This window comes from Leptonychotes weddellii, chromosome 12 (assembly GCF_054177405.1).
Source record: "Leptonychotes weddellii isolate Sample4059 chromosome 12, ASM5417740v2, whole genome shotgun sequence".
NCBI lineage: Eukaryota > Metazoa > Chordata > Mammalia > Carnivora > Phocidae > Leptonychotes > Leptonychotes weddellii.
In genome coordinates, this window is record NC_138380.1 from 63,888,983 (window position 1) to 63,915,294 (window position 26,312).

The following is a 26,312-nucleotide window of genomic DNA, read 5'->3' on the forward strand; positions in this document are numbered from 1 at the left end:
CCTCTCTCACTGTGTCTCTCTCTGTCAAATAAATAAATAAAATCTTTAAAAAAAATAAAATAAAACAACATTCTAGAAAATATTACCTTTTAAAACATATATAGAAATATTAAGAATAAACATAAGACAACAATTCAAATGAATGGAAATATAAAAACAGAAGAAATATCTTTTAAACCAGCTGTTCTCTCTCTCTCTCAGATAAAATCTTTAAAAAAAAATAAACCAGCTGTTCTCTAAGAAACCTGTGGTTCTTTATTGCAATATTCAGCAGAGTATCCCAGCAAATAAAAACATATATACTTTTACTCTGAGCAGATGTTGTTAGAAAGATTTTTTTTTCCATTTTAACTTGTATTAACATGAATGATCAGTTTGATCTTCTGTGGAATATTTGAGACTTCTAATTGTCTTTTGGGATTATGCATACCCCAGTTTCCTTTGAAAGCAGTATTACTTTAAGACCATCCCAGAAGCCCATGTGAGGAGGGGAGTCAGGATCCACATGCAGGTGAAGGCAAGTCTTGGCTTTCAGGGTGCACAGAGCACTGGGGAGGGGCAGCCTCCTGCAGCACCTCTGTGTCAGGATTTGGGAGTGGACATGTATTTGGAGAGTGTTAATGGTCACTCCTGGCCTTCATGGAGCCTCTGGTTTGCCCTAATATTTTGTTTGTTACATGGCAGGCTTACTGCCTGATTAGTGAGATGCCACTTCCTAAGTACAAAAATCATATGTTGGAAGGAAAGTAGTTATCATAATTTATGTCAGTGTTGACATTTATTGAGGAAAAAAATTTTATGAGTGCTATTTAGAACCAGATCATTTTCCATGGAATCATATGATACTCTTGTGTATGTAAGGGGCAGCTGTTGCCAAATGCATAGAGCTCTTTAAAGAGTTGCTGAAGAGTCTCTTCCACGCTGAGAGTTGCTTTTTAATTAGACTTTTCAGGTTGTCTGTATAAGTCATAGTAATTCATAATATCAAAAATATAATTATCTTAAATATTTTAGGATATCCAGCTGGATTTAATTAAGAGGATACCCCCATGTTTATACTCACCAAATGATTGTTGATCCCATGTACATTGCACAAAAAGTCTCATGTATACTTTTAAGGCTCTGAATTACTTTTATTACAAATTGTGGGTACCATAAACCAAAAGAAATGCTTTTCTAAAATGAGGAAACCATCATGAGGTACTGGGACAATGAAAATATGGGCTGTAGAGTCAGAAAAACTTGGGTTTGAATTTAGACTCTGCCTCTTCCTAAATGGAAGACTTTGAATAAATCTCTTAATCTCTCTGGGATGCAGTGTCTTCCTCAATAAAATGAAGATGCCATGTCTCACACTGGGTTGTTGGGAAGATAAATAGCATGATGCATGGCCATACCAGGTCTCCAACAGTTTTGAGTTTAAGAAGATCATGAGCACTACCCTATGACTCCCCGCCCCCGATCTCACTTCATTCCCTTCCCTCTTGGAAGCAACTATTATTTGTTCTTCTAAAATGTCTACTTATGATCTCCATGATTTTCTTAATTGCATGTGTTTTTGTCCTTAAGCAATAAATATTTTTTTGCCCATCTCGCATATTTTTGTACTTAACTTTCTCTTCTCAGCTTAAGGTCACCTCCTCCGTGAAGTCTTCCCCAGTCCCCCAGGCTCCAGCTCCCTGACTGTCCCTGCCACTGGAATTGCTTTTCCCCAACCCATTCCCTGAAATAGAATCCTACCACTCTCCCAATTAACACTCTAGTGGCTCCCCAGTGCTCTTGGTCCAGGCTTAGAGATGAAGGTTTGAAGCAACCTTTGCAAACTGCAGTGTTATTCCTACCTTTTCTGAAAAGACTGATTGAAGCTCCCTTGGGAAAGCCCTGTTACTCCTGCTGGATGCCTCCTACTGGAAGGTCTTAGCTCATGTTACTCTGAACAAGGAAAATGTGGAGCAGAGAAATGCTGACCTGCTCTGACTTCAAAATATAGTTTGTAAGGGAAGACACATTTCTGTATCATCCATGTAAATAACTATAGAGTAATCATGACTCTACTCTGAGTTCCACTCTGATGAGGGAAATAATATAAATGAATGCCCTTGCTTGTGACAGGGAAATTGGGAGAAAAAAACAACTCAAATCCTTTAGAAAAGACTTTTGGTTTTGCTTTTGTTTTTTTAAGTTATAGACCATTCCAAATCAGCTCTGAAAATCCCTTCTATATTAAAAAATTAGTAAAAGTATTATAAATATAATGCCTAATTTATATGATTATAGGGAAGCTTTAAGTCAAACTAATGATGTAGGGAAACTATATGTTTTCAGACTATACGTATTCACATGTTCTAAATAGAATTAAATATTACCACTTTTACCATAGAGATTTTTTAGTTTTTTATTTAAACTTTCATGATATACTGATGCTATATATGTAATTTATTTGATGTTAAGTCCTTAGGGACGTAGTCTACAAATGCAACACTGTTCCTGGAATAAATAAGATTCACTTGATGGGATGATTTCCACTGAGGAAATAAACTAGGAACTTCTGTGTTTGGCAGAAAGTTAATCTCCAAATGTGAGTATTCCAAACGTTGCTTTGGCCAAAATCTTTAGAAAGAAAATAAAGCCAGTTTCTGCTTTGAAAGCAGTTGACCTCCAAAGTTTTATATTGATTCTAAATTGGAATTTTTTGCTGAGTTGTCTTGAAAGTTTTTTCATTTTGTTTTGTTTTTGTCATACGTACTAAAAGGTCCAAAAGGACCTAGGGCATTAGTTTATTTATATGATATGAGGTTAGGAAGCCTGTTAGCTCTTAAATACCCTATTAGGATCTTCTCTTACCCTGATAACAATATCACATTTCTAATAACGCGAGTCCCAGAGTTGCCAGCAACTCGAGAGAATGGCTCCCCAAATTAGATTTTCAGAAATGTGCAGGATAAGACTTATTATTTCCTGCCTAAAAATGAATATCACTGGGGACAATTTAAGAAATTTGGGGAAAAGAATTTTGCCTACGAATCTATAGGCAAAATTCTTTTCCCCAAGTCTGTGGGATTCCTCTTTGCCCTGCTTTCTTTCATCTGAACCAACACAGTACCACTGTGCCTTGTTCTGCCCTTAGCTCAGTCTCAGATCTCCCACAGGCAGAGTCCAACTCCTAGAACCAAAACTTTATGCTCTCTCACTAAAACTAGGTCATCTTTTAAGCAAAAACATTCAGTCTGATTTGCTGAAGGTCATATTTCCTAGGCTAGTGGTTCTGAGAATGATAAATTGATGCCCACTTACCTGGTGTAGATCTTCATTCTGGTCCAGCTGAGTCACAGCCTCACAGTGTGGTCTTTTCCTTTGTGTCCTACTCCGTTTCTGCCACGTGGGATTTTTAACATAGAAGTTGGGTTTTCTGTGATCAAGAAAGAGGAATCATAGGATTTTAATATAATTTTGTTCCCTTAAAATAATTAGGTCCTTCATTTCAGTTAAGGATCATTTTGTTTCTGGGGCTCAGTTGATAAAGCATCTGCCTTCGACTCTGGTCATGATCCTGGGGTCCTAGGATTGAGTCCCATGTCAGGCTCCCTGCTCAGCGGGGAGTCTGCTTCTCTCTCTCTTCCTCCCCCTGCTTGTGCGCTCTCTCTCTCTCTCCCTCTCCTGTCAAATAAATAAATAAAATCTTTAAAAAAATTTTTTTTAAAGGATCATTTTGTTTCTAAAAATAAAAAAGATACCAAATGCCTCCTCTGACAGAGAAGTTCCCTTTTCCTCTCTTCTCTGTTTCTCTTCAGGTAGAGATCTCAGGAGAAGTGAAAGGCAAGAGTAAAATGAAGAGCTAAAAGTTACTTTTAGCTCTAGCCAGACTTCTCCCTGGGAACTTAAGAGGATGTTTCCTTACCAACACCTGGGCCACACCCCGTGAGTCAGAGCCTCGAATGAGAGGCCAGGAAACCAGTGTGCTTTGAAAGTTCCCCAGGTGATTCTAACCTGTATCCAGGTTTGAGAAGCCCTGGAGTTTCCAATCACGACACAATACTGAATTGTGTCCTCAGCTTGCACTTGCTACTACATATTACCTGTGTGACTTTTAATATTGTCTATCCTGTTTTTGTACCTGTAAAAGGTCTATCTTTCTTTCATCATGAAAACCACAAGCAAAAACATTTATCTTCCATATAGCATTTCATTCTGTTTCAAATGTTGTAAATATGCATCACTGTGTTTAGGACAATCAATATATTGATTCCACTCCATTCACTCTAAAGTATTTAGTTAATGGCTATTATATTATCTCATTTTTAAATTGTTCCTTCATTCAACAAATACCCATTGGGTACATCTCTTGATACTCCCTTATTTAGAATGCCCCCATCACAGAATCTTGGATCCTAGGGCTGAAAGGGACATGTTCCGATTTTCTCAACTAGAAGATGAAAAAACTGAGACCCAGAGGGTATTGCGGCTTATGCAAGACTAGTTACAGTAGACTAAAACATCTAGTTAGTGGCAGAGCTAGAAATAGACCCAAATACTCTTACTTAATCTTTTACCTGAAGTCTTTGAGCTGTATTTTAATATGGCTACCTATTGTTGCATTAAAAATTCCCCTAACATTTAGTAGCTTCAAACAATAAAAATCATTTATTATATCTCACCATTTCTGTGGGCCAGGAATTTAGACACGGCATAGTAGGACAACTTGACTTCGTTCCTTGCTGTCTGGGGCTTCAGCTAGAAGTCTCATAGGTAGGGGACTAGAATCATCTGAAGGCTATTTCATTACATGTGTGGCAGCTGATGCTCATACTAATGATCACAACACCCATACTTGGCTCTTCCATGTGTTATGGTCTGGTCTTCCTTACAGCATGGTGGCTGAGTCCAGAGCAAGTGTCTCAAGAAAAAGAGAGAGCCAAGGAAAAATAGATGAGCTTAGAAAGTCATGAAGAGTTACTTCTGCCACACTCTGAGGGCCAGGTCAGTTACTAAAGTACCCAGATTCAAGAGGAGGGACCATAGCCCCGACCTCTTGGAAGAGTGTCCACATCACATTGTAAGAAGATAATGTGGGATGATATATCTATCCTATTGGAGCCACCATCTTTGGGAGAATACAATCTGCCACAAGTCAGAGGTTATTTATGGGAGCCTGGTACAAGTTGAAAACCATGTCCATCACTGTTTTATATAAATGAGGCAAGAGAGCACAACTCCCTCGAGAATATATCTCTGAAAAGCCTAAAGCCAATCATGCTTAAGCAATATATCCCCTCAAAAAACCCCACATATACACAATATTTACCCTCCACATTTAGTGTTCTGATTTTATGCTCTAGCTTCATGCTCTGGCTTATTAATGCTATATAAATGATGGTTAAGTAAGACTCTTGAAAAAAAAAAAACAATTTTCTCTATTATTTTCCATAGCATTCAGAAAATGAGAGGGACTTTAGCTTCATCATATGGACTCTCAAGAAGTCAGGAAATAATTACAATATATCTTGGGCAATTGAGTGGAGTAAGGCTACTAAATGTCTCCTGGAACCTAGAACTTACCCCTCCCGAGCATATATTTTACAACTGCCTCTTTTCTTCTCTGTATCTTTATATAGAATGTAGCTCTCGGAGGGAATTGCTGTGCCTTTCTTACTCAGAGTGGCATTTCTAGTGCCAGCATAGTCCTCAGCACAATATATATGTATGTTAATATATGTCAATATATATACTGAACCATTTTATCTTTCAGAAACATTGCAGAGTATGTACGTGCTGAAAAATATCAAAAGACTTCTTTTTATTATCATTGTAATTTTTTCTTCCTGTTTATTCATGGGAGAGAAGTAGAATTTTATTGGCTTTGTTTCCAAAATGAATAAGCAGGTTCATAGTCCAAACCCACAAAAAACTTATTATATAAAGGTATATTAGAAAATCTCTCTCTCTGGGGCGCCTGGGTGGCTCAGTCGGTTGGGCGACTGCCTTCGGCTCAGGTCATGATCCTGGAGTCCCGGGATCGAGTCCCGCATCGGGCTCCCTGCTCGGCAGGGAGTCTGCTTCTCCCTCTGACCCTCCCCCCTCTCATGCTCTCTCTATCTCATTGTCTCTCTCAAATAAATAAATAAAATCTTAAAAAAATATCTCATTATTTTAGAATATTAAAAAATATATATATCTGAACACTGAAAGACAGGAATCGTCGACAAACTTTAAACCCAACAGGATATTATTTTCCACTGTGATTAATGCAAAATAACCAGAAAAGTTAAAACATTTTAAATCATCTAGCTAATTTGATTTCATGATGGAAAACCTTAGTTTTAGTTTTTATTTTCCAAACTTACTACAATGACATCTTGTTTTGGAAAATAGTCTTTTTTTCAGCCTTACTGTTGCTGGTATAGTTGGGCAAATACCAACATAATTTAGTAGATTCAAATGGTTTTGACACGCTGTTACCAATTTGGCTACTGACACAAGGAGCCACTGTTGTTATCTTATTCAACCATCTCTCATTATATTGCATATGATAACTTAAATACATGCATAAAGACACAGTATTAAAAAATAAGATGAAAAATCTTTCTAATCCTTTCAATTTGATGTCAAAGTTATTTTGTTGTCTAGGTCCCAGAAGAACATCCTTATTAATTCATCCTTTCTAACCCCTAAACAAGTAGATGTTCCAAGTCCTTTTTGACACTTCTATCAATTTATTTTGGAAATCATTTCCTAATATTTTTAGAATGTAAAACATAGTCCTCAAATTAAAAATGTAGCTGGGACAGAGTCTTTGATTCAAGCATCATTAATTGAATGACCCTTAAGTCAAACCTCAACTGAAGAGTCCTTTAAAACTAACTTAATTCTAAAATACATTCCTAAAGAAGTACATGTATAAAATTTTCCTTGATGTTATAATATAAAGACAATGTTGAAAGCTTTATACATTACTCAATCATGGTAACTATTATATATTATATCCTATAAAAATGAAAATCTTGGATCATATTAAATGTTTCTTATCACCTATTTATCAGAGTCCCTATAATTATGGTATATTTAAAATTTAATGACCTGTTTGGGAAAATATCTAGTGTTGTTCATCTATAAATGAAGGTCACAAGGCTTTTTTGATGGCTCATGAACTTCTTTCTTGTAGCATTGATGTTTATGCAATTTTGGTCTATAATCACTGTCCACACTTTCATTCTTAGCATGAACTAATAACATCTTTTTCCTGTCAATTCCAAAAAAGAATATGTATACAATGAGTACACATTTGTGTACACACACATGCAGTGGAAGATATAAATGGTGGGACAAATTATTCTTGAATTCCTTTGCCACTCAAGTTACCCATAAACTGAAAATGTGAGAACCACGTATCTAATATATAATTCCTAGTTTGTCTGAAATTTTCACTTCATTAATTGATTTACTCTCTCCTGGCACTTATTTGGGTATAATATAAGTGCAATCTATTTGAAGTTAATTCTCTAAATATTCCTGACTGCTGAGTGCACAGGTATGTCAGTCATTTCCTGACTAGTGAGAAGTAGAAAACTCATAGCCAGTTTTTTCTGTATTGAGTACCTAGTTTGTTTAATTTTGAACAAGGGAGCAGAAAAGAGGAACCCAAATTCCCAACTTTTAACCCAGTTCTGGGGAAATTAATATCAGGGAGAGTTTACTACATATTTACTGGGTCCCTGGACTGCAAGATCTTAAGATCTGATACTGAATCCCAGATTCCTACTTTCTCACCGCAAACCTCGCCTGTTATGGTTGTTGAGTTAATTAATTCAGGTGATGAGAGTAAAGGCCTTAAGCACTGCTCTAGGCACACAGTTATTAGCATACAAATAGCTCAATACCAGGGCAGCACTCTACCTGTGATACCCTTGATGGACTTTCATTTCAGATTGGGTTAATTAAAAATATTTGAATGACCCTACCCACCAGACCATTCAACTACTATTTACAGTTACTACGACTTTCATTTTGTTTATTGCTACATGAGAATTCAATGCCAGTAGAAGCAGAACTAAGGAAAACAATTGCATTTAATGCTTTAATTGGAGTGTATTAAAAAAAAAGCCCACCCTCCTTTGTCAGTCCACATGCCTTCTGGTAGCCACACTTCCAATATATCCAACTGGAAAATATATTACATTTTGCTTTGACTCATTCCTCTCTTTTGTTGACTAAGTACATGGGAGATTTGCTTTTGGTAAAATCCCCAATATATATAACTCTCATGTCAGTATCTGTGCAGTAAATGTACACCTATCTTTCTTTGTGTATATGCCAAATGGCAATAGAGGTTTTAACTGTATGTAGAACTATGCTTCCATAAGATTTCTGAGGGTATCCTATGACATATTGTAGAACTTGATCCCGGAAATTATAAGTTAGTCAAAAATTTAAGTTTTGTGAGATTGGGAGCATCAATTCTTAACAGATGAAAATTGAGAAGAGGTAGTCAGCTTCGTCTTATCTATGTGAACCATTGCACAAGGGAATGCAGACTCCATCAGCCTATACAATGATGTAGGGTATGGTTTTTTTGGTTTCTTCCACTTTCCTTTCTCAATCATTGTTCCTTTCCTCGGCACCTGATTGAACTTGTAGGCTGTCTCAAACACCCAGTATTAAGGCCCCATATGCGCCCGCCTTACCTGACCATGCCGCTGTCCCTTTCAGTCCTGGCTTACTACCTGCCACCCCCTGTTCTTCATTGCTCTGCCCGCTGCCAACTCTTTGGCTAAATGATTCAACAAACAACTGAGCCAGCTAGATATTTAGTAGCATGTAGTAGTGACAACAGTGTCCTGTTTCTTTCCTACAGGGCCGTTTAGCAATCTTCTTCTGTAGTATAGATATATTTTTTTTTTACAGACATTTAAGGAAACACACTAAGGTATATTAACCACCGCCTCTGTGACTGCTCTTAAAGTCACGATGAGTTGGTAATATAGCCCTAAGTGTGCCCACAAGAAACCCATGTCTCTAGGAGAATGTGGCTAAGAAACTGTGAAATTGGTCTTTAATAAAAACCACTTCAGGTCCTAAACTAAACTTACGAGCCTTCTGACAAAACCTGATCAGCCTCCAGTGTACCCTATCTCAGTTAAGTGACACCCCCATCAGTCATGCTATAAAAGTCAGAAACCTAGGATTTATCCTGCACACCTTCCTCACCCTCACTTTCCCCAATATTTAATCCACAATATTTAGTCAATTTTACCTCCTAAATCATTTCCGAATAGGCAATGTCTCTCTAGAAAATTGCAACCACTTCCTTAACTGGTCTCTTTGCTTCCATTCCCACCCCCTTCCAAATTTTCCTCCAAGTTACCAAGTTGCCTCCAAGTCACCACCCCTCCCTCTGCCCCCATTAAAACACATTAAAGTCTTTTCCATGGATCTTAGATTATAGAGTCAAAGTTTTCAAGGGACCTGTATGGCATATTAGTTTGCTAGGGCCACCATAACAAAGTACCATAGACTGGGTGGCTTAAACAACCGAGATGTATTTGCTCACAGTTCTGGAGGCTGAAAATCTGAGATCAAGGCGTTGACAGGATCCATTTCCTTTTGAAGCCTCTCTCCTCAGCTTGTAGATAGCCATCTTTTCCCAGTGTCTTCACATGCTCCTCCCCCTGGGTGTGTCTGTGTCCTCATTGTCTCTTCTTATAAGGACATCAGTCACATTAGATTAGGGCCTACCCTAATGACCTCAGGAAATTTTAATTACTTTTTTAAAGGGCCTTGCTCCAAATATAGTCACATTTGGGTCACCTGGGTGGCTCAGTCATTAAGTGTCTGCCTTTGGCTCAGGTCATGATCCCAGGTTCCTGGGATCGAGCCCCGCATCGGGCTCCCTGCTCAGCGGGAAGCCTGCTTCTCCCTCTCCCACTCCCCTTGCTTGTGTTCCTGCTCTCGCTATCTCTTTCTTTGTCAAATAAATAAATAAAATCTTTAAAAAATATATATAGTCACATTCTGGAGTACTAGGAGTTAGAACTTCAACATGTGTATTTTAGGGGGACATGGTTCAGACCCACAACACGTGGGCTTTGTGTAATCTGATCCCAACTCACTGTTCCAGCCTCGTGTCTCCCCTTAGCTCACAGAAGTCAAATTCATTACATTCCCCCACAGTGTAGCACTTTAAATATTGTTTCAGCCTGACTGAGGGCTCTTTCTCTGCTTTGTAGTACTTATTATGATCTTGCATTTATTCTCCCAATTCTTTTGTTATCTGTCTTCTCAACTTCACTCTAAGTGCCATGTTGGTGAGGATCTCATATATTTTTGTTCACTGTATTTCCAAGATCTAGCACACTATATGGCACAAAATAAAAGATCAACAAATACAATTTTTTGTTTGAATAAATGAAATGACTCCAGAAGTTTACTGTGTTCATGTACACGTATAACCAAGCAAACAGGATTTAGCATAAGGAAATGATGCACATTTTGAGGTTTCTACAACCCTGAGTAAGAAATCAGAGACTTAACATAGAAATGTCTAGTTGTGGCCAAAATCTGATATCTGTCCCATAATGATAGACTTTATTTAGTTCCCACACAGGCAATCCATCTGTAATAATTATTAGTAGGGTGATTGGGGACCTCTGGCCATTTGACTAGCTTCTGTTGAAAATCTTACTGTCTGTCTGTCTTAGTTTGTGATTCAGTTTTGCTTTATGCTTTTTTTTTTTTTTTTTTTTTGCTTTTTGCTTTTTTCTGATGATTTCAGCACCCACCACCGATATGCTTATTGACTGGGCAAAACCACTGCTGAGGCATTTTGATGGCGACGCAGCCCTCTGTTTTTGATGGTAGTGCAAGGTACCTGTGTCACTGCGTGTCCCTAGGGATTGCGCAATGCCCACAAGTGGAAGAGAAGAGCTATTAAAATAGCTAACAGCCCTGACTGAATGTCTTCTCTTTCTTGGCCACAGGCTGGAGCTATCCAGGAATGGATGTCCTCATGATTCTTTCCAAACCATTCCCTGCTGAAGCAAGGCATCTGCTCCTCTCTAAGCAGTGTCATGGAAGTGAGTTTTCAGTGTTTGGCACGCTGCCCTCTGGAGGGGAGAAGGGGACCTTGCCCCATAGAGAGAGAGAAGAGTACACAATGTATCCTCTAGGTCCTAAGATCCTGGCTACTGTTGGGAACGCCGGAGTTTTCTTCCCTGAGGAAATCTCTCTCTCTCCTCCTTCCTTTGTCCCCGATCACGGAGTATTGCAGTGCTTACTACTCAATTCTCTATTCATCATTCTCCATCTTCATACATTGGTAGAGTTCCTGGAAGTTAGAGAGCTTACAGTCCGGTTTCTCACTGTACACATCCATAGTCCTCATCTTGCCCCAATTCCCACAAGTAGCGGATTACAGGGCTGGGTCTTGAATCCCTGTCTCCAAACTGGCACTTGCAAGTACCCCTCAGCCCCACCCCAGCCAATTACTTAATCCTTTCCCATCATGTCAGTGATGAACTCGAAATGATACCAGTCATTCGGAGCTGCTGCTTTTTTTCTTCTGTTGTCTTTCTTTTTATTATTTTTATTTTTCACTGTGGTAAAATACACAGAACACAAATTTACCATCTTAAGCATTTTTAAGTACACAGTTCTGTGGCATTAAGTACATTCATCCTGCTGTGTAACCATCACCACCGTCCATCTCCAGAACTTTTTTTATCCTGCAAAACTGAAACTTTGTACCCATTAAACAGTAACCTCTCCTCCCATTCCCACTGAGGTAGTATCTCAACTGTGCTCTTGATTTGCATTTCTCTCATGATTAGTGATGTTGAACATCTTTTCGTGTGCTTATTGGCCATTTGTATTTCTTCTTTGGAGACATTTCTATTCATGTGCTTTGCTTATTTTTTTAATGTAGTTTTTTGATGGTGTTGTTGAGGGCTGTTTTGTTTAGTTTTGTTTTTTGAACATTTATATAACACCTCTCTCTTCCTGAGAAATGTCATGCTAAAAAAATACCATTTCAAGATATACCATGAGTATAATTTACACAGAGCTGCCAAAGGGGCACTTTTTTTTTTTTTTGTCCAATATATATCACAAGCCTACTCATTGAACATTTTGAATATTTATCTCTTTTTGGTCTTTTAAAACCTTAAGGACTGTGAGAGATATAGAGGCTTATCTTATTTACAAGTATTATTTGAGTGTCTGCCCAAGATGGCAGATCACAGATTTCACATACAGTGAGAGAAAGGAAAAGATACTGCTGAACAGAGAAAATAATATATGGTTAAAGAATTCCTGCTGGCCTTCTTTGAGTACCAGATATTGCTGAGGTTAGATATTGTAACTATCTGTGGTCTATTGTTTCGCAGTCAGGGGTTGCCTTTATTTCAAGCACAGATGTTGCAAAATTTGACTATTTTTAGCTACATTTAAGTAATGTTACCATAGCGTTCATTAGGAAAGGCAAATATGAAATGTAAGATAGGATATGTTGTTTTTTCCTCCTGCTGGTGGGAATTTCCAAAGAAGCAAAACAGTGTTAAGAGGTAAAATGGAAAACTTGGGCAATTTTCTATAATATCACTGAATGTGTTCCACCTTCGTTTGCTGTTGTTTTTATGGGTGTATTATGACTATTCCTCATTGGCCACTGAGATTCATTTCCCTTAATAGTTTAGTAATTACATTTGTGAAATATATTTTTAACAGCTAATCACCATCAGGGCACTCTTAAGAGATGTAATTAGAAAGACCAGCAGACATTCTGTCTTAAACGTATTGCTAATTTAGTACTAACTCATTGTTTTTTATTGCAACTTGCTGTTGGTATCATGAATGAAGCTTTAATTATAGAGACTGGACCTCTCTGAAATGGCACTCCCACTTGGTTTAAGTGTCCTCTTTTAATCTGTGGGGTATTCCTTATCAGAGATTATTGTCAAACATTTTTTTAAGTATTCTTGCAGTTACCAGAACACAGACTAAAGGCAGGGCCAAACAAGGTGAGATGAGTATAACTTTCCCTTCCCCTCTGTAAAGCTGTCTTATTCTCAGCTCCAAAGCTACACCACAGGGAACATCCCTATTAGCAACACCAAATAAAACCCAGAACAAATACAAGTTAGTTTATTTTGTCTTTTCTTTTTTTCCCTTTTCTATATTTCAAAAGCAATTCCTACATGTTATAAAAGTTAGAAAATGTAGATAAGCAAAAGAAAATCACCTGCAAACCCACCTCCTGGAGAGGTTTTAGTATCATCTTTGTGATGACTCTGCTGTGAAAATTTGTGCAGTTGTACTGGGTGTGTGTGTGTGTGTGTTTCTAATTATTCACTTTCTCTTTACTCAGACAAGGATTATTTGTTCCTGATACATTGACTTTGGGCTTCATGTTGTGACTTGCTTAGGTCAATGGGAGGTGACTGAGTAGCTGTTCTTACCCCAGCTGAGCAAAGTTTGAAATGCCATTTTGTAGTTTGGCTCCTCTGGCCTGACAACCCCCTGCCAGGAGAGCAACACCCTCAAGATCAGTGCTGCTCCTTCAGCCTTGGTCACAGAAAAAAAGCAATGGGAAGCAGACACACAGAGGGAGCTTCGGCTGTCCCGTAGCTCCATGTCACTTGAGCAAAAAAAAAAAAAAAAAGAAATCTGTTCTTTTAAGCCACTGAGACTTGGGGGTGGGGGTTGTTTGTTACACAACCAACCTGACTAATATTTTACCTAGCCCCCTAGACTTCGTTTCCACAGCTACAAAATTACAGTAACAATAATGGTATCTACATAGAAAGGCTACTGAAAGGACTAAGGAAGATAGTATATTGAGAGTGCCTGCTGCATAATAAGAGCTCAGAAAAATCATTTTATTTTATTCTTCAAGCCTTTCTTATATGTATATTTACAAAAACAGTGCATTCAATTTGTAGACCTTTTAAAAAGTGTTAATGTAATAAATATCTATATAATAAGGTAATTAAATATTCTAATACAATTTTTAATGGCCGCACAGTGTTCCATGGTGTAGATGTACCAAAGTTTATTTAACAAATCCATTATTTTGAGCATTTAGATTATTTCCAAATTCCACCATAGTAGACAATATTATAATTAATATTTCTATAATTAAATATCAACCAATTTATGATTATATCTGTAGGAAAAAAATCACTGTCAAAGGGTCTCTATGTTTTAAGGATTTTGACACATATCGTAAAATTGTTTATAGTTTATAAACTTATCCAATTAATAAAGCAAAACTTTGCCAGAAGATAGTTATATATCCCCATTAGTATAATGCTTATAATAGTTAGGATTTCCTGTGGTAAAATCCCATCAAGCAATTATGTTAAAATGCATGAATCCTTATGTTACAGCATTTGTTCCTGCTTCCACTGAATTATTTTAGCCAAAAGAGACATATTCTGACTTGTTCTCTAAGCATCTAATATTTATGTTGATACAAGGAAAAATGTGCTGTCTGAGCATGATATTTTCATTGCTCTTAAATGGGGTGCTGTTGAATTTTGTGTCTTTGATAGTATTGTGTGAAAACAGCAAAGCACATTTTACCATAGGACTCATCTATATGACAATCAAATTCTTGTTGTCTTCTTATAATAAAATAGGACTTTTATTACTTTATTTTTCAAGAAACACTGAGTTTTAATTAAAAATAACTTTAAAGGGATGCCTGGGTGGCTTAGTCGGTTAAGCGTCTGCCTTCGGCTCAGGTCATGATCCCAGGGTGCTGGGATCGAGTCCCGCATCGGGCTCCCTGCTCCACGGGGAGCCTGCTTCTCCCTCTGCCTCTGCCTCTGTCTCTCTCTCTCTCTGTCTCTCATGAATAAATAAATAAAATCTTTAAAAAAAAATAACTTTAAAGACATTTCTGAATGACTATGATAAATATCTTAGTCTTAAAAATAAATCAGGGAAACAGCTTCTAGACTATGTTTCCAATTGTGCTATTGATTTTGTTTCCTGTTCTAGTAAATACTATCAACAGCACCCCATTTAAGAGCAATGATAATATCATGCTCAGACAGCACATCTAGTAAATATTATCAGCCAACTTTTTAAAAGGACTATAGATTGAATGCACTATTTTTGTAAATATACATATGTGCACAGAGAAAGTTTACCTTTCCGTCAACTGGGGTGGGTGGACTTGTGCACTCTACAGTGATGTTTGCTGCCCGTTTCAAGTCTTGAATTTGTATATACATAGAGCTCCATGAGAAACATCTCTGTTCTAGGGAGACAAATTAGAATTGAACTGCAATTAATCCAGTGCCATGAACTATGAAACTCCGTGGCATTTAACAAAGTATTAACTGATGGCAGTATAGCAAACCACTCCTAAAAGTGTTGCTTTTTATATTTGAAAGTTCACTTGTTATGTATTTGTTTTAATGGGCTTCTCTTTACACCTTTCTAAATTATTTCAGCATTTTTCTTGCCAATGCTTAATTAAGCTGACTCTAAAACAGCAGTTGATATGGACCAGATGGAAACATTTGGCTGGCTCTATTTCCCACAGTTCTTTGGTTTAGGAGAGCCCTGGGATCAACATTAGCCTCACCACTGATACTGCGCTAAGAAGATCCTTGATGAATTGAGTATTTTGATTTTTATCTTAATTATCTCTGGTTGTATAGACTCTGCATTTAATTCTGATAGAAGGAGAGAATATAGTACTGCATTTTTAAATTACATATTTTAAGAATATTGAAACAGTTAATCAAGGAGTATTAGTGGTAATCTAGTCCAATATTTACCTTGGTGGCCAACTCTAGAATTAGCATGATTCCACAGAGAGCAACTTTGAAACTGACATTGAAGCACTTGTGAATAATTGCTTCAATACAGTTAAGTTAGAAAAAAGAGCATAAATAATTTACATCTGTCTTTAAGCAATAATCATTCCAAAGTGTGATTATTAGTTTACTTGTATGATTTAGATAAAAGTCAATATAGCCAATATAGTTGACCTAGGAAAATAATATTTGTCTAATGGTTTTGTTTTGTTGGGGGGGAGGGGCAGAGGGAGAGGGTTGGAGAGAATCTTAAGCAGGCTTCACACCCAGTATGGAGCCCAGTGCTGCACTCAATCTCACAACCCTGAGATCGTGACTGGAGCCAAAATTAAGAGTTGGACGCTTAAGTGCACATTAAGGAATGTTCATGAAGAGACTCTAAAGGGAAATATATTGTCATTATTTGTAATTAATTATTAAAAATGTATGACAAACTAGAATTCTATAAAAATATAAAGTAAAATATCTATTAACCAAGAGAAAGAATGAAATGTGCTTAACATATTTAACAATCCTCAAATTGTCAATTTAAGAGACAATAAATGTTTACCAAACTTCTATTTATTTTCCAAAGCAAAATTTCACATACTTTTTAAAGCACAATTATTTTTTAAAAAGAAAAATTATTGACAACTTATTCTCAAACTGTCATTACTTAACATTGATTTTAAATGTATGTATTTCTAGAATACAGTGTGAAATATGAAAAGAGCATGATTTTGAAGAACTGTTTTCAAATTTTATCTCTGCCCCTCAGTGACTGTGAGAACTTAGTACTAAGTCACTTAACATCTGCAAACTTTTGTTTCCTTATGCCTAAAGTGGGGATGTTTATTTGCATTTGATGTGAGGATAATGTAATAAATATAATTACCTGGCTCTTAGTATGCACTCAGTTCATTTTAGTTTCCTTCCTTCCTTTCCCATCAGTTCTTTTTTAAAAAGTCCATTTTTTTAAATTTTATTTTATTATGTTATGTTAGTCACCATACAATACATAAGTCCATTTTAATACATATTTTAATTTGGTTAAAGACTACTATATATTTCTGTGTATCAATCAGCCATGATAATAATAGGTTTTCTTGATAAACATTAGGTTCCATCTGTATCTTTCCAAAGAATATCAAAACTTTCCTGAGCCTAAAGCCTTAAGTTCAAAGGTGTGGTGTATTTCACTCCTACAACAGAGCTCTGTTACCTGACTGCTTCCTACCAGCGGTTAGTTCAGGTCCCAGGAAGCCCTGCCCATTAGCTACCTTGCCCAATAGCAACAGCAGAGCAGTGAACTTACGTTAGTCAACTTACATTAGAGAAGAAATTGCCAGTCAAGTTTCCTTTGGAAAGAGTCACAGGTTCTGTTAGAGTAAACTCTTGGTCAACTCAGTTATTCCAATTCACTTCATTGGTATGACATGAATCCTAGCGCTTACTTCTCCAGTGTTTCCTTTAGCTACTATCACTGAATGCAAACCACCAGAGGGAGGCAGGGGAAGTACAAAGAGCTGTCATAGAAATTCAGTCAGAGATTGGGAAAATATGAATAAAGATTACTTATGGATGGAGATTATCTAGATGCCTTCCATACACATTCTGAATTCACTGAACTTGGCTGCATGCTTCTCAGTCATTATCCCATCTACATCCCCAAACCAAATCACATGTATTAAGATTACTTCTTTGGTATTTCTAATTAAATGTAGGATTGGCTAAGTCTTATTTTAGGGACCAAAACTTCTTTACATATATAATTTTTAAAAATTGAATTGATAAAGTGAGTCACATGCAAGTTTTCTTTTAATAAAGAAAGTATCGGGGCTCCTGAGTGGCTCAGTCGGTTAAGTGTCTGCCTTCGGCTCAGGTCATGATGCCCGGCATCAGGTTCCTGCTCAGCAGGGAGCCTGCTTCTCTCTCTCTCTCTCTCCCTCTGCTCCTCCCCACTACTTATTCTCTCTCTATCTCTTTCTTAAATCAATAAATAAAATCTTAAAAAAAAAAAAAAGGAAGTACCAAGCTTTCTTTAATAAAGCAGGTTGCAAAATGTTGGCTTCACCTGAAATATTAAATTGCCACATTGACATTGACTTTGACACCATCATTTTAGACAAGTTCCTTAGATCACCATCTTGAATATTAGCTGTTAGGTCATGGTGGGAAACAACTGCTATGATGAAAACTATTTGCATCATCATGGTTGACATTGAGGGTTGCAGCTTGGCTGGCCATCCCTGATGTCATTAATCTCACTTAATCTCTGTTTTTCAAGGGAATCCAGCTAATTTTACAGAAACTTTTGAACTGCTTGCACAGCCATGCAAAAAGGATAATTTCCAAGGTACTCAAATTTCAGGGAAATGGACCCTTAAATAATTTAATAGGAAGAAAAGGAAAGCTTTGTAATGATTAAATTATATTTGATAGCACCTTTCTCTATTAGTAAATATATGCTACTAGAACTGGAAAAACAGGAACAGCCTTGTCCCTGGTAAGGTTCTCTGTGAAATATCTTTGTGTAGAACCCCAGAAATGGTGACGGGATTGGGAAGCATGTATAAATAAAGGGGGTACATAAGAGTGGCTTCCACTCAGGCATTCTCTGTAGTACCTAATGGCTCATAAGGGCAAAAAGTGCATCTGACTCAGTAAATACTTGATGAGTGAATTTATAAATACAGTAAGAGCTCTCTGCCTCATTCCACTCCACCTTCATTTCTGCAAACACAAACATACAGAGATACATGCACAGTGAACACCGGGGTTACGGGAGAGAGGAAGGAAGTGGAGAACTCCGGGGCTGGCTTTACAGCTGGTGAGCACCAGAGCCTGTGGTTTATAGCCAGCAATTGTTCTGATTGGTGGGTGTGGAAGTAGCAGCCACTGTTAAGCATTTTGAATGACACCACAGGATATTCCTTTATTTAATCCACTTTATTCAGGCCTGAGCATCTTCCACCCTAAGATATCCTTGAAATCAGAACCAAATGGAATTCCTGAAGGTGATTAAGAGGAACCAAACTGGGCAAAAGGATGAACTGCGGTTGTGGTTGACTTCTATCCCAACTAGACTAGACCTTACAGGCTTTACTAGCAGAAGATTGAAGCCAGCTAGAAAAAAACCTTTTTTTTTTTTTTAAAGATTTTATTTATTTATTTGACAGAGAGAGACACAGCGAGAGAGGAAATATAAGCAGGGAGAGTGGGAGAGGGAGAAGCAGGCGCCCCGCAGAGCAGGGAGCCGGATGCGGGGCTGGATCCCAGGACCCTGGGATCATGACCTGAGCCGAAGGCAGACGCTCAACCACTGAGCCACCCAGGCGCCCCGAAAAAACCTTTGATGTGAGGCATCCTAGGAGTTTATGGTGTACACTCATTTTGGGAATATAATAGGGGTTTAACTGGAGCTCTTCCACTAACCTTCTAACCAATTTGAGGGAAATCATTTCAGTAGGTTTTCATTAACTCACCTATATAGTGAGAGGTTTTGGGAAATGTGAATTCTAGAGTCTCTTCCAGTTCCATCATCCAATGAAATCAGGCATATCTTTTTCTGAAAGAAGAAGTTTGTCAAAGGTGTATAAGGACACAATAATGTGTATATAAGGACTAAATCATAAACCCACAATTTTGAATTCCTGTATTTATAGAATGGTTTGATGTGCATCGGGCAGTGAATTCTACATAAATATTTTAAAGTTTGACTTAAAAGAGTTTATCATTTGAATTAACCAGTATAGCACCTCGCAGGAAGTCTCCTGGGTAAGAGAGAAGGACACTTTTCACATATCAGTATTTGTGAACGTGAACTTTCAAAACAAAGCACCAACATATTTTTTTTTAAACTGGCTGTATTCCCTATGCTGTAATAGCACCAACATATTTAACTCAGTCATCTATTCATCAGAGTTGCAGTAATCTAGATAAGTTGTGGCAAAGTCCTGTCATTTCTATTCCAATATAATAAAGAAATGCTAATAAATCTGCAACATTTGCCTGTAACTACAGTCTTTTCTGCTAATAAGGAGAGAGCAACATACCTTTCATTCACTGAAATCAGTGGAAGTCAACTATTAGCTAAACTTGCCTGTCCCTTCCTTGAGTGTTAATTGCACATTATTACTGGTAAAATAATTGATAACAAGAGCTAACTTAAATGAATTTAGTTAAAGGATCCATTGTTGCAGGACTTCTCAGAACCTTTAGTATCCTAACATAAACATAATTTTTTTTTCCAGGAAAGAGCACATAGTATTCCACATTTCTCAAACCTTATCCTGGTGAACTACTCTTTCCCTTTTTTCATTATTAAATGAGTAGTCACAAGGATCATATTTTGGAGAACACAATGTGGAAAATGCTGTCTTTGTTTATTTTCTATTGGAGGGTCACGAAGACCCAATATTTATCTAATTGCTCTGCTTTCTCTTTCTCCAAAATGTATTTTTTATATTTTATTGCAATTCAACTTAGAGCCAATGTTGGAGTGAGAAAAACCCTTAATTATAGTCCAATCGTCTAATTTATAGATAATGAAATTGATGTCCAGAAAGGTGCAGTAACATGCTTAAGAGTCACATGATGAATTTGAGGTTGTTTCGGGATTAGAATATGTCTTCCTTATTCCTTAGCCCAAGATTTTTTTTTTTCCATTACACTGCAATGACTCCTCTTCCCATATTCACCATAGCTGATCACAACAGAAACCATGAGCTTTAAAGTTATGAGCTTATACAGAAGCAGTAAACATGTTATTTACAATCAGGTGCATTTGGGATGCCTGTGTGGCTCAGTTGGTTAAACAGCTGCCTTCAGCTCAGAGCAGGATCCCAGGGTCCTGGGATCAAGCACCGCATCAAGCTCCCTGCTCAGCAGAGAGGCTGCTTCTCCCTCTCCCTCTGTCTGCCACTCCCCCTTGCTTGTGCTCTCTCTCTATCTCTCTAACAAATAAATAAATAAAATCTTAAAAAAAAAAACCAATTAGGTGCATTTTAGGTTCTCCATATAGATGACCCTGTTGACAACTCAAATTCCATTTGTCCAAAGCTGACTATTCCTTTCATGTCAGATGGAAGTATATATGTAATGACTAAGAACATGAACTTCAAAATCAGCCCAGAGTTTCTTCAACATATTCAGTGATTCCCACATCCTCATCTTTGCTTAGGCTGACCCTTTAGACTGGACTATTTTTCTCCCAACCTCTCACATACTGAAGTTAAACTTTATCTTGAGATGGTATTAAAACACACATAGTAAGTGCATGATGTGTTTTTAATTAAATTGATCTGAAGCAAATAGTTTCTATCTCTCCTTTCTCTATCATGGCTGCTATTGCAGATCTAGTACTAGAAAGTATTGATGAGGTCACAGTGCCTTTTCCTCAAATTAGTCTTAATTAACGAAATCCTATCTAATTATTCATTAATAGTATCCATTTGAGTAATGTCACACTTTTGAACTACACATGATCCTGAACCACTTCTCCAAGATTTCCCACTGATTAATGTTGCCTAGCCAGCTGCTTAGAGGCAATCTATCTTTTTCATTCGATAAATGTTTATTGAACACTTACTATGTCAGGTCCTTGACAAGAGTCAAAGAAAAAGTCACTTTCTCCCAATATGACATCATTTTTATTCCACTACCCTTCTCATCTAGATTCTTTTACCAAAAACAGCTCCCCAATGCAGAAATACCAGTTTTCACTAACTAAACTTGGAGCTTGGAGTCAGATGAGCATTTTAAACTCACAATGAGGAGCAAAGTCATTCTGCTTTGCTCAATATCTCAACATAGATTGGGTTTATGACAACATTATGTCTTGGCAAGTGAGTTCCTGTAGAATCAAGAACGATTTTCTAATAGATTGTGTAATCAAGGAGTTATCCAAACAGAAGGCATTGTTAAGGCAATAAACCAGCAGACCCTGTGGTTTCACACAGTGTATTTACCTGTTCACTTGGACTATATCTACAGAAGCTTACTGGATAGATCTGTCTTTAAACAAATGTCGAATTTCAAATTTGAAACAGATTCCAGGCCTTGGGTGACAAAAGGCTATATAGCTCTTCTGAGATAAGCAGTGCCTGTCTCTTCTCTTTCCTGCTCTTTGCCCCTACCCTCATCCCACTCCTGTTCTCATAGCCAGGGTATTAGGGGAGAGGTTCTTAACGAATAATACTCCAAAGGAGCAATTGCCTCTGAGATGCCTTTTATAGCTTTGGGCTTTGTACCAAGGCTGGGGAATATTTAAGACCTCAGAAATTCCACTTTTGCTCCATGGAGAAGAAAAAAAGAAATTTTTAAGTAAAAGGGCAGCTCTTTCTCATGACTTGCAAACTTAATAGACTATGGTGGGTTAGAAATTGCCATTGAGCCAAAAGAGCATTTTCCAAAGTATATTCTGTAGATGGGTTAATAATTGTGACTGCAAAAAAAAAATTTTTTTTTTGTTTTTCAGAGTCAAACAGGTTTGGAGAATGAAGATTTAAAGTCAAACTAATGCTTTTGGTATAGGAAAATTAGGTACTTTAAAGTGCTAATGTCTATGGTAGATCTCTAAGAAGAATATAGGAAATGCTTAATTTCCTAAACATTTTTGGCCATGGAAACTTTATTTTATGCTGCTTCTCATGGGATTACTGCTATTCTATGGAATACACTTTTGGAAATGCTGATCTATGAGAATAGACACATTATTTTCAGACATTGACATTTCATATTCTTTCCACAAAAAATAAATAAATAAAAATAATGTAACTTTACATGTCAAGGAAATTTGTTCTCCTTAAATGAAGATTATTCTATTCAATCATCATCATTGAATTAGTGATTTAGTCTGTGTGTATTAATAGAAGTGGTTTCCACTGACCAACTCATCCCTGCAACAAAGGAATACAATTTTCTAGAGATGAGATTAGTGATGAGTGCTCATTTGTGGATTCAGAGCAGTGCAGATTCTCTTGTCCCACCCAGTAATTGAACTACTGTCCAAGGTTATTTCATTTACATGTTCTGAATCACACTCCACAATCAAGTTTTTAGATTCCACATTCATCTGGTTTATATATGGGGCTCCCATAAGAGCTATTGTTTTTTTGTTTTCTTTTGTTTTGTTTTTTAAAGGTGGCTAAAAGACATCTTGGAAACCACTCCCCTAGTAACTAGACTGCTGGACAGATCCAGGGGATCAATATCCTTCACATATGGAAGTGTGTTCCTCTCCTAGTCAAGAAGGATTGGCTAAGGAGTCTTTCTATAGACAGGAAAATGGCATAGAGGTGAAGCTCCTTGCCCAAAATAAAAGAAATCATAAAAGTAAATGCAGAAATTAGAATCTCTTGGCTCTCTTAGGGCTCTAATTAGGGCTCTTTAGGAAAAGAATAATGCATGCTGCCTTACCAAATTTTGACCCAACATCATCCCTTTGACTAAGCAACCAACATTTACTGAGCACTTACTGTGTCTCAGATTTCTTTCTAGGTTCTTGGGTGACAAAACTGAATAAGTCCTTCCTGTAGAGAAGGAATAGGGAAAACAACAGGAAGTAAACAAATAAATAATCTAATGTCAAAGTTAAGCTTTGTTCTGGTTTTCTCGGAGTCATCTTCCAGGTATTCCAGATGACTGTCTGATCACAGGCTACCTGTCTCATCTGTACCCAATCCAAATTGAACATTTCCAAATTCCATTTTTATCTCCATTAGCTGCTGTTTGCCTGACTTTGTCCTTTCCTGTTTGGGTGCAGGTTTAACTCCCTAAACCTAAGTCAAAACTGTTCTCCTCAGGGTCATTGAATTCTAAACCTTGCCTATTGGAAATTCCATGTTAGTCTTTCCATGTTAGTCTTTCCCGAGATTCCACCCTGCAATCTATCCATTCTTTAATCATCCATTCAACTAAGTTATAGGTCTCTGTTAGTTCATTTTGGGTTCTCCACGTCTGTCATTCTTTTTAACTTTCTTCATTCTTTTTTTTCTCTTTCCTTGGAAGAATCTTAGCAAAGGTGAATTACTTCATTCTCCATTCTGATTCTACTCTTCTTTGCCATGTTTTTCTCCCTTAAATTCATAAAGACCTGTCTTCCTTCACAGTTCTACTTACATGTTCTTTCTGTCCTCTTCACAGATCACCACGAAATACTTCTCTCAAAGAGAGGCATATCTGCAAAGTACTGTTTAACCCTGGAGAATTATAACTGAACTTTTCTAACTAGAGGCAGGTTTAGCACAGCCCCGATCTGCTATAAAGTTGCACATGAGAAATTTGTTATAGTTCAAAATAATGCAAGATTATTTAAAATTATTGACCTCTCCACTTAATAGGAAAAAGGAAAGGACTTTGTTTCTTGACTAAACCCCTCTGTCATTTCCAAATGTTCACTCTCAGATCCATGTTCATACTATTTTCATTCCCCTTAGTTGTTCATGGTACAATCGTAAAAGCAGTGTGTAGGGCTTTGAAACCATGGGGCTCTCCTTTCCTACAGCAAAATGACTGTGCAGCCTCATTCACCTTCAGCGGGACAATTCTCCCACAGCCTCTCATGTTCCCCATGGTAATGATACTGTTGAGCCAAAACCTAGCAACTCATACTTTATAAAATATCAAATGACATCAAATATATTACATAGATAGAAAAAGCCAATTAACTGCCTAATCACCCCATATTCACCTTCATAGAGAAACTGACTTCTCACTGAGCTTAGCCCTTACATTTGAAATTAATGAGTAGGACTTTCATCTGAAGAAGAGATCTGGCTTTTAATTCTGGCGCCTATAATGTTCCACACATCCTGCTTCTCTCAGAGGCTAAATCATAGGACCACCATAAGCAGCAGACCTTTAGAAATTCAATGTATGTCTATAATTTCCTTCTTAAAAAAAAAAGCAGGATCTAGTTAAGAAAAGCTGTGTTAATTTCATGAGTACACATAATACATTTCAAAAGTCCTACCTTTCATTCCAGAAATAGGACTCATCTGATACTCAGGTAGTAATATTTTCCATTAAGGGAGAGGGCAAATTAAAAGGTCCTTCTCTTTCCCTTACTTCCCTTCCTGAATCTCTTCACTATCCATCCTTGTACCCATGCTAGCAAGCTGGGAGAAAACTTTAATTTCTCCTTCTTCATTTTCTGATATATAGTACTGATATAGAAATGGAATACAACTTACTCTTTTGGGAGCAAATATATCAGGCAAACAATGTAAATGCTAACTTATACCTAGCAGAATACATTAAGTATAAGACATATGATGCAATCGTAACCACTCACCCTTAGGTGAAATCGTTTCACACAAATCCCACTGATGTAAAAAATACATATATATTTTAAATTTTTCTCTCTTTTATTATCTTTCCTTGGGTAAAATTATCTGCACAGTCATGAAAAACTGTTATTTGTGACACAGCAGCATGTTTCTGACTATTATATGCTTTTCAGAAGGAATGGTGAGCCGTTAGGTGACATACTCGATCCTTGCTATTGAAGAAATTTATTCTTAGTCCCAACTTGAAACTTGTAGAAAATTTTGTAGGAAAGAAAAATACTCAAGGCTCTAAATAAGACTACTTAAATCAAAGTTGGCCTTAAATTACCTAGAGGGCATGACTAACGGTCCTTTACAAATCATAGGTTGTATTTGTTCATGTCCAATGAAGTGATTTCTTTGTGGATGTTTCCATTGAAATTTTCAGCAGTTTTACTGATGCCGCGGGTTAACGGAAGTCCACACTGGTTGCTCTTGATTTCTCTGAATCCTTTGTTTTGGTCCTGATATGTAAATGTGGCTCCAGAATTTCTTAATAGGAGGACTTTCAACAACAACCAGACACCGGTCATTCCCGGCAGAAAGGAAAGGAGTGGAACATGCAACTGCATTTGCATCACCGGCATATTGCTTCCATACATGAATTTTATGCAGGGTGTCTTGGGACATGATCCTCTCCAAGTCAAATAGAAAAAAGAAATTGATTATAGTCAATATGAAAGCTATGTTTATTAATGTAAATGTCTTTTTTACTTTATATTTTTCTAGGACTTAGAAGATCATCTACAAAAACCAAAAATGAAGTTCACACTCACACGCCGGTGCTTGGTACTCTTCATCTTTCTAAATGTAAGTAAAACATCATTTAAGCTACGTTAATGAAGAATGCTGAAATAGAGCGTACGATTGAATGGACATTTGCAAGGGTAGACATCTTGCCAAAGCTAAGTTTCACCAGCCAAAAGTTCCTCAAAACTATTATTTTCTTGATATTTTGCTAATAGATCCCCACTCCGAAATTTCACAATTTAGATTACTGTTATGGTTCACTGAGAAATGTGAGCTTTGTTTACAAAAATTTAGCATTAACATGAGACATCTCCACATTATCTTGCAATTTAACATGGAAGGTTAATAATGTTCTTGGGTAAAATGTTTTTGATGTTAGACAGGTGGATTTGAAACACAGTTTCTGGGCTCCTGTCTTTTTCAAACATCTGAACTC

General features: G+C 37.1%; 1 long non-coding RNA gene across 2 annotated transcripts in view; it reads right to left on the reverse strand.

Moving 5' to 3' along the window:
* LOC145716565 (uncharacterized) overlaps positions 1-26,312 on the reverse strand; it is a 102,201-nt gene that overhangs the window by 1,669 nt on the left and 74,220 nt on the right. Inside the window, exons 1-4 of one of the 2 annotated variants that reach the window (XR_014139354.1) lie at positions 25,416-25,684; positions 23,276-23,329; positions 19,283-19,365; positions 3,295-3,409 (exon numbers count right to left, since the gene is read on the reverse strand). This is a non-coding gene — a long non-coding RNA (uncharacterized LOC145716565). Of the gene's footprint in view, positions 1-3,294; positions 3,410-19,282; positions 19,366-23,275; positions 23,330-25,415; positions 25,685-26,312 lie in introns of those variants that run through there. The other variant, XR_014139355.1, reaches the window with a different exon arrangement.